The sequence below is a fragment of the Ranitomeya variabilis genome, chromosome 2 (assembly GCF_051348905.1).
Source record: "Ranitomeya variabilis isolate aRanVar5 chromosome 2, aRanVar5.hap1, whole genome shotgun sequence".
Lineage (NCBI taxonomy): Eukaryota > Metazoa > Chordata > Amphibia > Anura > Dendrobatidae > Ranitomeya > Ranitomeya variabilis.
This window is the reverse complement of record NC_135233.1, coordinates 1,009,137,114-1,009,152,748: the sequence shown is the minus strand read 5'-3', so window position 1 is coordinate 1,009,152,748 and position 15,635 is coordinate 1,009,137,114.

Genomic DNA, 15,635 nt, shown 5'->3' with positions numbered 1-15,635 from the left:
TCCAAAAAGTTCTACTTGTGTCTTGGCAGTCCACAGAGCATTCTCCCAAAAGTCTTGGGGATCATCAAGATGTTTTCTGGCAAAACTGAGATTAGTCTCTATGTTCTTATTGCTCAGCAGTGGTTTTCATCTTGGAACTCTGCCATGCACCGTCCTGCTGTGCAATCTACCACCTTCCAAGACCCACCTCCTTTTCCGTCACAGTATGCAGGCATGACTCTTTATGCATGCGAGTCATGCCACAGACCTAAAGCCTTCTCAACACAGTCCAACAGAGTTTAAATGAACTCCATCCAACCTCAAAAAATCCAGAGAATGGGCTTCCAATTGGCGGTGTAGTACCACCACTCCAATGAGCCTAGCAACCAAATGAGACACCTCCCAATGGCTCCACACTGTTATCCTAAATGTCATCCTCTCTTATCCCTTAGCAAACCCAGAGAAGGAGAGGAGTGACATCACCCACATGTGAGCAGATTCAGCCCATACTGCAGTGAAGTAATGTCAGCTAGTTGTACACTAGGCTTTTGTCAAATTTCAGTAGCTGCTCCTCTAAAATTATATTTTACATTTTACTAAACGATAAACAAGTGAGAATATTTTTAAAGAAAATGTAAACATTAATTCTTTACATTTTTTTCAATTGTTGAAAAAAAAATTTTTTGATGGCACCTTCCCTTTAATGCATGCCTTATTAATCACTTCTCCTGACTGTGCATGTTTCCATGTGAAGCGTGCTACAATGTTAGACCAGACAAGCACCAAACCAGGATGGGATGACAAGAGCTTATGCCAATCACACTTAATGTCACAGATCAAATCCTTCAAAGCCCTAGAATCCAAATTATTCTGAATCGCATGGAGCAAAAAAATATCAGGTGGTCTATCCATAACAATATGAAATTGAAATTCGGGCGATACCCTGTTTCAGTGCATACCTCTAACCCCGATCCCACGAACCAACGCAACCCCTCTGGCAAGACACAGTGTCGGCCTGACGTCAGCCCAAAAGGGCACTCCAGTAAACAAAACAATGTCCTAACACCAAGATCAAAAGGGGGTTCCTGAAATTACAGAAACAAAAAACAGCAGGGGGTGGTGTGTAACTGCTTGAATCAATGCAAACAGTGAAGAGTATACATTCAAAGGACAGACATCATCCATGAATATCACAACTCATAACAAGTGAGGCCTAACAAAACTGGAACAAAATCTAGCAGACTCCCAGGGGCTAATCTTGTGCACAGCATGCACACCCAAACCCCTAATGTGTCACTTCTGTAGCAGCCGGCCCCTGATCCGAAAACAATGGGACTCAAAATCTGCCCATTTAAGCCACAACGCTTCAAGCAATGTCAAAATATACTCACAAACTGATAAACCAACAGGGCAGACCCATCCTGAAGCGTTAACAAAAAACCAGGACCAGAACCTCTTGCTTCCAAAAATGACGAGACCCATCTAACCGTACACTCTTCCATTCCTTGCACTCGTCAAAGCTCAATAACGCAACCCTTGCCAAAAAGATTAATCTTTGAACACCTGAAATTACACCATACAACATCTGCTTTGCAGACTACATCCATGAAAAATAAATAACCATGACACTTCACATTCTTAATTGCTAGTTTGCCCACCCGAAAAGCTTCGAAAAAGCAAGGACAAATGCTAACCCAACCAAATGACACTCATATTCCGATTTACACACCCCTTTAAGGCAACTTAATAACTTTCCAAAACTGGGAAGATACTGGATGATGACAATCCTTCACCACTCGACTCTTCTGAAATGCTTTCAGTGCTTGACATACCAAAATATCTTTTAGAACGTCCTTCCGACCGATTAACTTAAAGAAAAACACCAGTCCTGTTATCCCGTCAGAAACAATGGCGAATGACAAACCCTCTTCAAATACTTTACCAATCATATAAAGCAGCACGTAAACCCTGTCAATCCTGAAACTTGCTCATCTACAGTGTTCGTAAGCTTCTGCTACTTATGCCAGGCTGCCATAAGTGCCCGGTGAGACCAAATTCCTAAACAATTTCATGGCTGAACTGAAACCAGATCCCACAACTGATGGGGCCAAAAAGTTTCTTACTGCTCTGCAAAGCGTCACCTTTTGAATTCTGTATACCAGGCACATGGGCAGCACAAAGCCAGAAATTAAATTCTAAATACTTCAAAGCCAGGTGACGCAACAAAGCAACCAGTGATGGTAATCCTGCCGACATGTTAATTAAACTGGAACATAATACTGATGGTGCTTAATGCCCACTGTAGCTTGTGCCATCCTATGCAAAAAAAACACTTCCTATTGGCAAAATTCGGCAAGAAAAATTAAGGTTGCCTAACAGAGATTGCAACTGCCGCAGTCAAAGTTTTTTAGCCTGCAAGGCCTTCTGTACGTTCACTTTCAAATCCAAAAATTTGCCTGCTGGCAAATGGCATTCCATATTGAAAGAGTCAATTTTAATGCCCCAAAACCTTATTGCCATTGATGGTTCCTTAGCATTTTCATGAGCCAATGGAATACCAAAACGATGGGTCACCTGTTCTATCATCCTGAGCAGCAATGAACAAATCAGGGACCCCACTGGTCCAAAAGAATAATTGTGCACACTACTGATGTCAGGCTTACCGGATGGTAATTGCCTGGATCCACCTTTTTACCATTCTTAAATATCGGTACCACATGAGCCATCCTTGAATCTTATGGCACCACCCCTGTTACAACAGAGACTAAGGATATAAGATACAGCGGTCTGTCAAATACTAAGCTCAATTCCCTCAGTATCTGTGTATGAATTCCTTCTGGGCCGGGTATTTTGTCAATGTTTAATCTACTCAGACGCAGGCGTACTTCTTCTTGTGTTTAACTAGTAGTTATATAAGGTGGTGAACTTAGATTTTTGCTTTGTTGAATGATGCTTATATTATCTTTTCTGTTGGCATTCATGTATTTATAAAAAGTTTGGGGATTTATTTTAATGGCATTGGTGATTTGTTTCTCTGAAGATAACTTTTCCAGCTTGATTTCTTTTTTACATTTCTTATTTAGATCTTTATACTCCTGAAATGCTATTTCTTTAGTTTCTTTAGTCTCAGCCTTCAAGATTTAGAATGCCTTTTGTTTTAGTCTTATTAAACTTTGTACTGTTTTATTTATCCATAATGGTTTCTTTTTATTCCTGGACATTTTATTAGCAGTGGGTATACATTTTCTACAGGTTTCTTGTAGTATATAGTTAACCCCTTCCTGACATCCGACGTACTATCCCGTCGAGGTGGGGTGGGCCCGTATGACCGCCGACGGGATAGTACGTCATCATCGATCAGCGGCGCTCACGAGGGGAGCGCGGCCGATCGCGGCCGGGTGTCAGCTGCATATCGCAGCTGACATCCGGCACTATGTGCCAGGAGCGGTCACGGACCGCCCCCGGCACATTAACCCCCGGCACACCGCGATCAAACATGATCGCAGTGTACCGGCGGTATAGGGAAGCATCGCGCAGGGAGGGGGCTCCCTGCGGGCTTCCCTGAGACCCCCGGAGCAACGCGATGTGATCGCGTTGCTCTGAGGGTCTCCTACCTCCCTCCTCGCCGCAGGTCCCGGATCCAAGATGGCCGCGGCATCCGGGTCCTGCAGGGACAGGGAGGGAGGTGGCTTACCGAGTGTCTGCTCAGAGCAGACACTTGGAAAGCCTGCAGCCCTGCACAGCAGATCGTCGATCTGGCAGAGTGCTGTGCACACTGCCAGATCAATGATCTGTGATGTCCCCCCCTGGGACAAAGTAAAAAAGTAAAAAAAAAATTTTTCCACATGTGTAAAAAAAAAAAAAAAAAATTCCTAAATAAATAATAATAAAAAAAAATATATTATTCCCATAAATACATTTCTTTATCTAAATAAAAAAAACAAAACAATAAAAGTACACATATTTAGTATCGCCGCGTCCGTAACGACCCAACCTATAAAACTGCCCCACTAGTTAACCCCTTCAGTAAACACCGTAAGAAAAAAAAAAAAAAAACGAGGCAAAAAACAACGCTTTATTACCATACCGCCGAACAAAAAGTGGAATAACACACGATCAAAAAGACTGATATAAATATCCATGGTACCGCTGAAAACGTCATCTTGTCCCGCAAAAAACAAGCTGCCATACAGCATCATCAGCAAAAAAAAAAAAAAGTTATAGTCCTGAGAATAAAGCGATACCAAAATAATTATTTTTTCTATATTTTAGTTTTTATCGTATAAAAGCGCCAAAACATAAAAAAATGATATAAATGAGATATCGCTGTAATCGTACTGACCCGACGAATAAAACTGCTTTATCAATTTTACCAAACGCGGAACGGTATAAACGCCTCTCCCAAAAGAAATTCATGAATAGCAGGTTTTTGGTCATTCTGCCTCACAAAAATCGGAATAAAAAGCGATCAAAAATGGTCACGTGTCCGAAAATGTTACCAATAAAAACGTCAACTCGTCCCGCAAAAAACAAGACCTCACATGACTCTGTGGAGCAAAATGTGGAAAAATTATAGGTCTCAAAATGTGGAGACGCAAAAACTTTTTTGCTATAAAAAGCGTTGCTGGTTTCACACTTGCGTTTTTGTCTGCAGCGTTTTTTGCACAAAAAAACGCATGCGTTTTTTCCCTATATTTGACATGAAAAACGCATGCATTTTTTTTGTACGCGTTTGGTCGCGTTTTCAAACGCATGCGGTTTTTTTCTGCATGCGTTCATTTTCAGAAATACAACCTGCAGTATTTTCTTGCGTTTTTAAGCACATGCGTTTGTTTGCGTTAAAAACGCATGCATTTTTATCGAAAAAAAACAGAAAACACACTGAAAAGCCACCCACCACCATCAAGGTGATAAAGGGATCCAAACCCTAACCCTACCCCTAAACTCATCCCTAACCATTTAATGAACATTTTCTGACAGTCATAGTGCCACGTATTTCAGTGCCACGTATTTCAGTGCCACGTATTTCAGTGCCACGTATTTCAGTGCCACGTATCACGTATTTCAGTGCCACGTGTTTCAGTGCCACGTATTTCAGTGCCACGTATCACGTATTTCAGTGCCACATATTTTAGTGCCACGTATTTCAGTGCCACGTATTTCAGTGCCACGTATTTCAGTGCCACGTATTTCAGTGCCACGTATTTCAGTGCCACGTGTTTCAGTGCCACGTATTTAAGTGCCACGTATCACATATTTCAGTGCCACGTATTTAAGTGCCACGTATTTCAGTGCCACGTATTTCAGTGCCACGTATTTCAGTGCCACGTATTTCAGTGCCACGTATTTCAGTGCCACGTATTTCAGTGCCACGTATCACATATTTCAGTGCCACGTATTTAAGTGCCACGTATTTCAGTGCCACGTATTTCAGTGCCACGTATTTCAGTGCCACGTATTTCAGTGCCACGTATTTCAGTACCACGTATCACGTATTTCAGTGCCACGTGTTTCAGTGCCACGTATTTAAGTGCCACGTATCACATATTTCAGTGCCACGTATTTCAGTGCCACGTATTTCAGTGCCACGTATTTCAGTGCCACGTATCACGTATTTCAGTGCCACGTGTTTCAGTGCCACGTATTTAAGTGCCACGTATCACGTATTTCAGTGCCACGTATTTCAGTGCCACGTATTTCAGTGCCACGTATTTTAGTGACACGTATTTCAGTCACGTTTAGGGTTAGGGTTAGGGGTAGGGTTAGGGTTAGGGCTAGGGTTGGAGGTAAAGTTAGGGTTAGGGTTTGGATTACATTTACGTTTGGATTAGGGTTGGGATTAGAATTATGGGTGTGTCAGGGCTAGGGGTGTGGTTAGGGTTACCATTGGGATTAGGGTTAGGGGTGTGTTTGGGTTAGGGTTTCAGGTAGAATTGGGGAGTTTCCACTGTCCAGGCACATCAGGGGCTCTCCAAGCGCGACATGGCGTCCAATCTCAATTCCAGCCAATTCTGCGTTGAAAAAGTAAAACAGTGCTCCTTCCCTTCCGAGCTCTCCCGTGCGCCCAAAAAGGGGTTTACCCCAACATATGTGTTATCAGCGTACTCGGGACAAATTGAACAACAACTTCTGGGGTCCAAGTTCTCTTGTTATCCTTAGGAAAATAAAAATTTGGGGGGCTAAAAATCATTTTTGTGGGAAAGAAAAGATGTTTTATTTTCACGGCTCTGCGTTATAAACTGTAGTGAAACACTTGGGGGTTCAAAGTTCTCACAACACATCTAGATAAGTTCCTTGGGAGGTCTAGTTTCCAATATGGGGTCACTTGTGGGGGGATTGTACTGTTTGGGTACATCAGGGGCTCTGCAAATGCAACGTGACGCCTGCAGACCAATCCATTTAAGGCTGCATTCCAAATGGCGCTCCTTCCCTTCCGAGCTCTGTCATGCACCCAAACAGTGGTTCCCCCCCACATATGGGGTATCAGCGTACTCAGGACAAATTGGACAACAACTTTTGGGGTCTAATTTATCCTGTTACCCTTGTAAAAATACAAAACTGGGGGCTAAAAAATCATTTTTGTGAAAAAAAAAAAAGAATTTTTATTTTCGCGGCTTTGCGCTATAAACTTTAGTGAAACACTTGGGGGTTCAAAGTTCTCAAAACACATCTAGATAAGTTCCTTGGGAGGTCTAGTTTCCAATATGGGGTCACTTGTAGGGGGTTTGTACTGTTTGGGTACATCAGGGGCTCTGCAAATGCAACGTGACGGCTGCTGACCAATCCATTTAAGTCTGCATTCCAAATGGCGCTCCTTCCCTTCCGAGCTCTGTCATGCACCCAAACAGTGGTTCCCCCCCACATATGGGGTATCAGCGTACTCAGGACAAATTGGAAAACAAATTTTGGGGTCCAATTTATTCTGTTACCCTTGTAAAAATACAAAGCTGGGTGCTAAAAAATCATTTTTGAGAAAAAAAATAAAAATTATTTTCACGGCTCTGCGTTATAATCTGTAGTGAAACACTTGGGGGTTCAAAGCTCTCAAAACACATCTAGATAAGATCCTTAGGGGGTCTACTTTCCAAAATGGTGTCACTTGTAGGGAGTTTCAATGTTTAGGCACATCAGGGGCTCTCCAAACGCAACATGGCGTCCCATCTCAATTCCAGTCAATTTTGCATTGAAAAGTCAAATGGCGCTCCTTCCCTTCCAAGCTCTGCCATGCGCCCAAACAATGGTTTACACCCACATATGGGGTATCATCGTACTCAGGACAAATTGCACAACATTTTTTGGGGTCCAATTTCTTCTCTTACCCTTGGGAAAATAAAAAATTGGGGGCGAAAAGATCATTTTTGTGAAAAAATATGATTTTTTATTTTTACGGCTCTGCATTATAAACTTCTGTGAAGCACTTGGTGGGTCAAAGTGCTCACCACACATCAAGATAAGTTCCTTAGGGGGTCTACTTTCCAAAATGGTGTCACTTGTAGGGGGTTTCAGTGTTTAGGCACATCAGGGGCTCTCCAAACGCAACATGGCGTCCCATCTCAATTCCAGTCAATTTTGCATTGAAAAGTCAAATGGCGCTCCTTCCCTTCCAAGCTCTGCCATGCGCCCAAACAATGGTTTACACCCACATATGGGGTATCATCGTACTCAGGACAAATTGCACAACATTTTTTGGGGTCCAATTTCTTCTCTTACCCTTGGGAAAATAAAAAATTGGGGGCGAAAAGATCATTTTTGTGAAAAAATATGATTTTTTATTTTTACGGCTCTGCATTATAAACTTCTGTGAAGCACTTGGTGGGTCAAAGTGCTCACCACACATCAAGATAAGTTCCTTAGGGGGTCTACTTTCCAAAATGGTGTCACTTGTAGGGGGTTTCAGTGTTTAGGCACATCAGGGGCTCTCCAAACGCAACATGGCGTCCCATCTCAATTCCAGTCAATTTTGCATTGAAAAGTCAAATGGCGCTCCTTCCCTTCCAAGCTCTGCCATGCGCCCAAACAATGGTTTACACCCACATATGGGGTATCATCGTACTCAGGACAAATTGCACAACATTTTTTGGGGTCCAATTTCTTCTCTTACCCTTGGGAAAATAAAAAATTGGGGGCGAAAAGATCATTTTTGTGAAAAAATATGATTTTTTATTTTTACGGCTCTGCATTATAAACTTCTGTGAAGCACTTGGTGGGTCAAAGTGCTCACCACACATCAAGATAAGTTCCTTAGGGGGTCTACTTTCCAAAATGGTGTCACTTGTAGGGGGTTTCAGTGTTTAGGCACATCAGGGGCTCTCCAAACGCAACATGGCGTCCCATCTCAATTCCAGTCAATTTTGCATTGAAAAGTCAAATGGCGCTCCTTTCCTTCCGAGCTCTGCCATACGCCCAAACAGTGGTCTACCCCCACATATGGGGTATCAGCGTACTCAGGACAAATTGTACAACAACTTTGGGGGTCCATTTTCTCCTGTTACCCTTGGTAAAATAAAACAAATTGGAGCTGAAATAAATTTTGTGTGAAAAAAAGTTAAATGTTCATTTTTATTTAAACATTCCAAAAATTCCTGTGAAACACCTGAAGGGTTAATAAACTTCTTGAATGTGGTTTTGAGCACCTTGAGGGGTGCAGTTTTTAGAATGGTGTCACACTTGAGTATTTTCTATCATATAGACCCCTCAAAATGACTTCAAATGAGATGTGGTCCCTAAAAAAAAATGGTGTTGTAAAAATGAGAAATTGCTGGTCAACTTTTAACCCTTATAACTCCGTCACAAAAAAAATTTTGGTTCCAAAATTGTACTGATGTAAAGTAGACATGTGGGAAATGTTACTTATTAAGTATTTTGCGTGACATATGTCTGTGATTTAAGGGCATAAAAATTCAAAGTTGGAAAATTGCAAAATTTTCAAAATTTTCGCCAAATTTCCATTTTTTTCACAAATAAACGCAAGTTATATCGAATAAATTTTACCACTAACATGAAGTACAATATGTCACGAGAAAACAATGTCAGAATCGCCAAGATCCGTCAAAGCGTTCCAGAGTTATAGCCTCATAAAGGGACAGTGGTCAGAATTGTAAAAATTGGCCCGGTCATTAACGTGCAAACCACCCTTGGGGGTGAAGGGGTTAAACACGTCCTATTTATGGTCGGTATCCCCAGTTACCGTTCAACCAAAGATGGGATCTTAAAACCAAAACTGAAACCCTCACATAACAAGTAGGCCACCTCCCTATCAAGATACCTACTTAAAAAAGGTAGCATCCAATCTTCACTCATCGAAGTCTTTTCTTTCTGCTGATGACTAGATGGCTTTGCCCTTTCCCTCATTAAAACATTTTGGTATGGCTGTGGGATCCCCCACATCCAAAATATTCATGCTTAAACTTGCATGATGATCCGAAACGGCACTCTTTTCATTGAATTGCCAACCCACATCTCTTCTGCGACTGTGATGACGATTTTTTGGTTGCCATTAGGCAACCTATTCATTTGTTTTTAGCCTACTAACATATTTGCTCAACAAACGACCCGCAAAAAAGAACCGCAATAACAGGCCGCAAAAAACACAGTATGTGTAAAAGTAGCCTTATAATGTGTTAGAATTAAATCTTGTAAAATTTCACATCACTACTTTTTGTACATTGAAACCATATGAGTATTGTAACCAACAAGTATACTGTGCCTTCCTTCAAGAATGATATTTGTGTTGTTTGTTGAGCAAAAAACTTGCGGATTGCCGGTTTCCAGGTTCCCAATACTATAGGATTGTATTGGGGAAAAAACGGCGGTCTGCAAAACCGGAAGTGACGGCGCACCGCAAAAACAACCTTCCGTTGTTTACAATGGGGGCCGTGTTTGTAAGTCGTGAAAAAGATCGAGCAAGCTCGATCTTTTTTCACAGCTGTAAATACGGCCCTCACGGCCATATGGTGCAAAGCGCGCCATAGAATTATTGCGGCCCATTTTTGCAGCCCCATAGAAATCTATTGGGGCTGCAAAAACGGGCCGTAAAATCATGGCAAGTGTAAAAGAAGCCTAACACTCAATAAGAGCATCAGTCTTATCCAGCTCAGTTCGCTACTCCTTAGGTACAGTATCTAAGCCTCCAATTCAGCTTCTCACTTGTCCCGGGTCTGACTTTCATTACAGCCTTGTTTGGACCTAGCTACTTCCTTTGGCATGGTTTGGGTCTGCACAACTCACTTTTTATTGGATTACTAACCTTTTAGGCTGATATTTTCTCAATATTTCCAGTAGACTTCTCAACAGCTAATTCCCCCAAGCTGAAAGCACTCTCAGCCTAAATCTCACCAATGATGGCCTGCATGGAGCACTACAAGCCGCTCATTTTTATGGCCAGACTCTAGTACTCAAAGACTATCGATCAGTCACTCTTTATTCATCTCCTGCTTCTTGGAAACACTTTAATTTTTTCATTAGGGAGTAATTTGCCCACCTAACTAAAGTCAATACTACCAGACCCAGGTAAAATAATGAATTAAATTCTACTATTTTGTCAATTATTGCTTCCCAAAAGCAATTATGGCCATGCTTTACATTTCCACTGGAATTCTCTGCCTCAGATTACAAATGATGGGACCAATCTGTTACTCAACCATATTTTATTTACAGACACTGAGGTATAAATAGCAATACTGTCCAATTCTTAGACAGTGCAAACGTAGACTAGAGAATCTTAAAATGCTACATATTTGGCATGGTGGTTCTTGCTGCGAGGTATACCTTGTCTTACATGTGTAAACTATCTAATTTTACACCAAATATTAGTTGACCTACTTTGAAATATGGGCCACAATTTTGACACAATGCTTGGTGGACAGTGTTGCATGCTAACCAGTAAGCCATCCCCTATTTCAACTAAACACGGAACAAGGCAAATAAAGTGTCTAAAATACATAAATCTGGATAATGTCATGAAATGCAGGGGTTTTTTGTATTTAACTTGATGAATTCCTTAACTATAATCTATGCAATCCAAAGTTAAGAACTGTCAGAACTTCCACACCACAACCACTATTAAAGATTATATATTTTTCCTGTTTTCTTTTAACTCTTCCATTCTACCCACTTTCCTATATATTACTTTTTAAAATAAAAAAAATAATTAGCAAACAAAGAAAGAAGTGTGTGAACATTACAAGTTACACCATCGTTTCACAATTCTAAGGTTGAAAGAAGTCACAACTCCATCAAATCCAACCGATAACCTGACACCCTTATATTGGAAAGGCACAGAGGGTTCATCCACCCTACAAATACATGAAAAGATAAGAGAAGAAATAGATTGAAATAATGAATCTGTTTTAATTGCAGCTGTAAAACAAACAATGACAATTAGCCGACTGATATGTTGTCATTTCAGAATTTAATCACATATGCCCTTCCATTATACTCTCCATGGCAACCAGTAAAATTTTTAAATTGTCTAAATTAATATGGATCAAAGCAATACATCTTCACTTACTATTGGTGTCACCTATGCAAAAAATGGACTTCAGGGCTGTTATTTGAAAAGTTATTTTGGTGTGCAGCGCCCCAGAGTCCTGGTCGTTGCAGTACTGTGGCTCCGCCACTATGGGGAGTGTCATGATTCTCAATGGCGAGAGAACATAGCCCAGCATATATGAGAACTAGCTCTTGGAAGATGGAAACTATACTGACCATGAACTAAACCTGCCGCACAACTAGAAGTGGCCGGGTAGCATGCCTACGTTTTTTTTATCCCTAGATGCCCAGCGCCAGCCGGAGAACTACCTAATCCTAGCAGAGGAAAAGACAGTCCTGGCTCACCTCTAGAGAAATTTCCCCAAAAAGGCAGACAGAGGCCCCCACATATATTGGCGGTGATTTTAGATGAAATGACAAACGTAGTATGAAAATAGGTTTAGCAAAATCGAGGTCCGCTTACTAGATAGCAAGAAGACAGAAAGGGCACTTTCATGGTCAGCAGAAAACTCTATCAAAACACCATCCAGAAATTACTTTAAGACTCTAGCATTAACTCATAACACCAGAGTGGCAATTTCCGCTCACAAGAGCTTTCCAGACACAGTAACGAAACAGCAGCTGTGAACAGGAACAAAATGCAAAAACACACAAGGACAAAAGTCCAACTTAGCTGGGAGTTGTCTTGTAGCAGGAACATGCACAGAAAGGCTTCTGATTACATTGTTGACCGGCATGAAACTGACAGAGGAGCAAGGTTATATAGCGACTCCCACATCCTGATAGGAGCAGGTGAACAGAGGGGATGATGCACACAAGTACAATTCCACAAGTGGCCACCGGGGGAGCCCAGAATCCAATTTCACAACAGTACCCCCCCCTCAAGGAGGGGGCACCGAACCCTCACCAGAACCACCAGGGCGATCAGGATGAGCCCTATGAAAGGCACGGACAAGATCGGAGGCATGAACATCAGAGGCAGTGACCCAAGAATTATCCTCCTGACCGTATCCCTTCCATTTGACCAGATACTGGAGTTTCCGTCTGGAAACACGAGAGTCCAAGATCTTTTCCACAACGTACTCCAACTCACCCTCAACCAACACCGGAGCAGGAGGCTCAACGGAAGGCACAGCCGGTACCTCATACCTGCGCAACAATGACCGATGAAAAACATTATGAATCGAAAAGGATGCAGGGAGGTCCAAACGGAAGGACACAGGGTTAAGAATCTCCAATATCTTGTACGGGCCGATGAACCGAGGCTTAAACTTAGGAGAAGAAACCCTCATAGGGACAAAACGAGAAGACAACCACACCAAGTCCCCAACACAAAGCCGAGGACCAACACGACGACGACGGTTGGCAAAAAGCTGAGTCTTCTCCTGGGACAACTTCAAATTGTCCACCACCTGCCCCCAAATCTGATGCAACCTCTCCACCACAGCATCCACTCCAGGACAATCCGAAGATTCCACTTGACCGGAGGAAAATCGAGGATGAAACCCCGAATTACAGAAAAACGGGGACACCAAGGTGGCAGAGCTGGCCCGATTATTGAGGGCGAACTCCCCCAAAGGCAAAAAAGCAACCCAATCATCCTGATCCGCAGACACAAAACACCTCAAATATGTCTCCAAGGTCTGATTAGTCCGCTCGGTCTGGCCATTAGTCTGAGGATGGAAAGCAGACGAAAAAGACAAATCTATGCCCATCCTAGCACAGAATGCCCGCCAAAATCTAGACACGAATTGGGTCCCTCTGTCAGAAACGATATTCTCCGGAATACCATGCAAACGAACAACATTTTGAAAAAACAGAGGAACCAACTCGGAAGAAGAAGGCAACTTAGGCAAGGGAACCAGATGGACCATCTTAGAGAAATGGTCACACACCACCCAGATGACAGACATCTTATGAGAAACAGGCAGATCCGAAATAAAATCCATCGAGATGTGCGTCCAAGGCCTCTTCGGGATAGGCAAGGGTAACAACAATCCACTAGCCCGAGAACAACAAGGCTTGGCCCGAGCACAAACGTCACAAGACTGCACAAAGCCTCGCACATCTCGTGACAGGGAAGGCCACCAGAAGGACCTTGCCACCAAATCCCTGGTACCAAAGATTCCAGGATGACCTGCCAACGCAGAAGAATGAACCTCAGAGATGACTCTACTGGTCCAATCATCAGGAACAAACAGTCTACCAGGTGGGCAACGATCAGGTCTATCCGCCTGAAACTCCTGCAAGGCCCGCCGCAGGTCTGGAGAAACGGCAGACAATATCACTCCATCTTTAAGGATACCTGTGGGCTCAGAATTACCAGGGGAGTCAGGCTCAAAACTCCTAGAAAGGGCATCCGCCTTAACATTCTTAGAACCCGGTAGGTAAGACACCACAAAATTAAACCGAGAGAAAAACAACGACCAGCGCGCCTGTCTAGGATTCAGGCGCCTGGCAGACTCAAGGTAAATTAAATTTTTGTGGTCAGTCAATACCACCACCTGATGTCTGGCCCCCTCAAGCCAGTGACGCCACTCCTCAAAAGCCCACTTCATGGCCAAAAGCTCCCGATTCCCAATATCATAATTCCGCTCGGCGGGCGAAAATTTACGGGAAAAAAAAGCACAAGGTCTCATCACGGAGCAGTCGGAACTTCTCTGCGACAACACCGCCCCAGCTCCGATTTCAGAAGCGTCGACCTCAACCTGAAAAGGAAGAGCAACATCAGGCTGACGCAACACTGGGGCGGAAGAAAAGCGGCGCTTGAGCTCCCGAAAGGCCTCCACAGCATCAGGGGACCAATCAGCAACATCAGCACCCTTCTTAGTCAAATCAGTCAATGGTTTTACAACATCAGAAAAACCAGCAATAAATCGACGATAAAAGTTAGCAAAGCCCAAAAATTTCTGAAGACTCTTAAGAGAAGAGGGTTGCGTCCAATCACCAATAGCCTGAACCTTGACAGGATCCATCTCGATGGAAGAGGGGGAAAAAATGTATCCCAAGAAGGAAATCTTTTGAACCCCAAAAACACACTTAGAACCCTTCACACACAAGGAATTAGACCGCAAAACCTGAAAAACCCTCCTGACCTGCTGGACATGAGAGTCCCAGTCATCCGAAAAAATCAGAATATCATCCAGATACACAATCATAAATTTATCCAAATAATCGCGGAAAATGTCATGCATAAAGGACTGGAAGACTGAAGGGGCATTTGAAAGACCAAAAGGCATCACCAAATACTCAAAATGGCCCTCGGGCGTATTAAATGCGGTTTTCCACTCATCCCCCTGCTTGATTCGCACCAAATTATACGCCCCACGGAGATCAATCTTAGAGAACCACTTGGCCCCCTTTATACGAGCAAACAAATCAATAAGCAGTGGTAACGGATATTGATATTTAACCGTGATTTTATTCAAAAGTCGATAATCAATACACGGCCTCAAAGAGCCGTCTTTCTTAGACACAAAGAAAAAACCGGCTCCTAAGGGAGATGACGAAGGACGAATATGTCCCTTTTCCAAGGACTCCTTTATATATTCTCGCATAGCCGTGTGTTCAGGCACAGACAGATTAAATAAACGACCCTTAGGGTATTTACTACCCGGGATCAAGTCTATGGCACAATCGCACTCCCGGTGCGGAGGTAGTGAACCAACCTTGGGTTCTTCAAAAACGTCACGAAAGTCAGACAAGAATTCAGGAATCTCAGAGGGAATAGATGATGAAATGGAAACCAAAGGTACGTCCCCATGAGTTCCTTTACATCCCCAGCTTAACACAGACATAGCTCTCCAGTCGAGGACTGGGTTATGAGATTGCAGCCATGGCAATCCCAGCACCAAAACATCATGTAGATTATACAGCACCAGAAAGCGAATAACCTCCTGGTGATCCGGATTAACACGCATAGTCACTTGTGTCCAGTATTGTGGTTTATTACTAGCCAATGGGGTGGAGTCAATCCCTTTCAGAGGTATCGGAGCCTCCAATGGCTCCAAATCATACCCACAGCGTTTGGCAAAGGACCAATCCATAAGACTCAAAGCAGCGCCAGAGTCGACATAGGCGTCCGCGGTAATAGATGACAAAGAACAAATCAGGGTCACAGATAGAATAAACTTAGACTGTAAAGTGCTAATTGAAACAGACTTGTC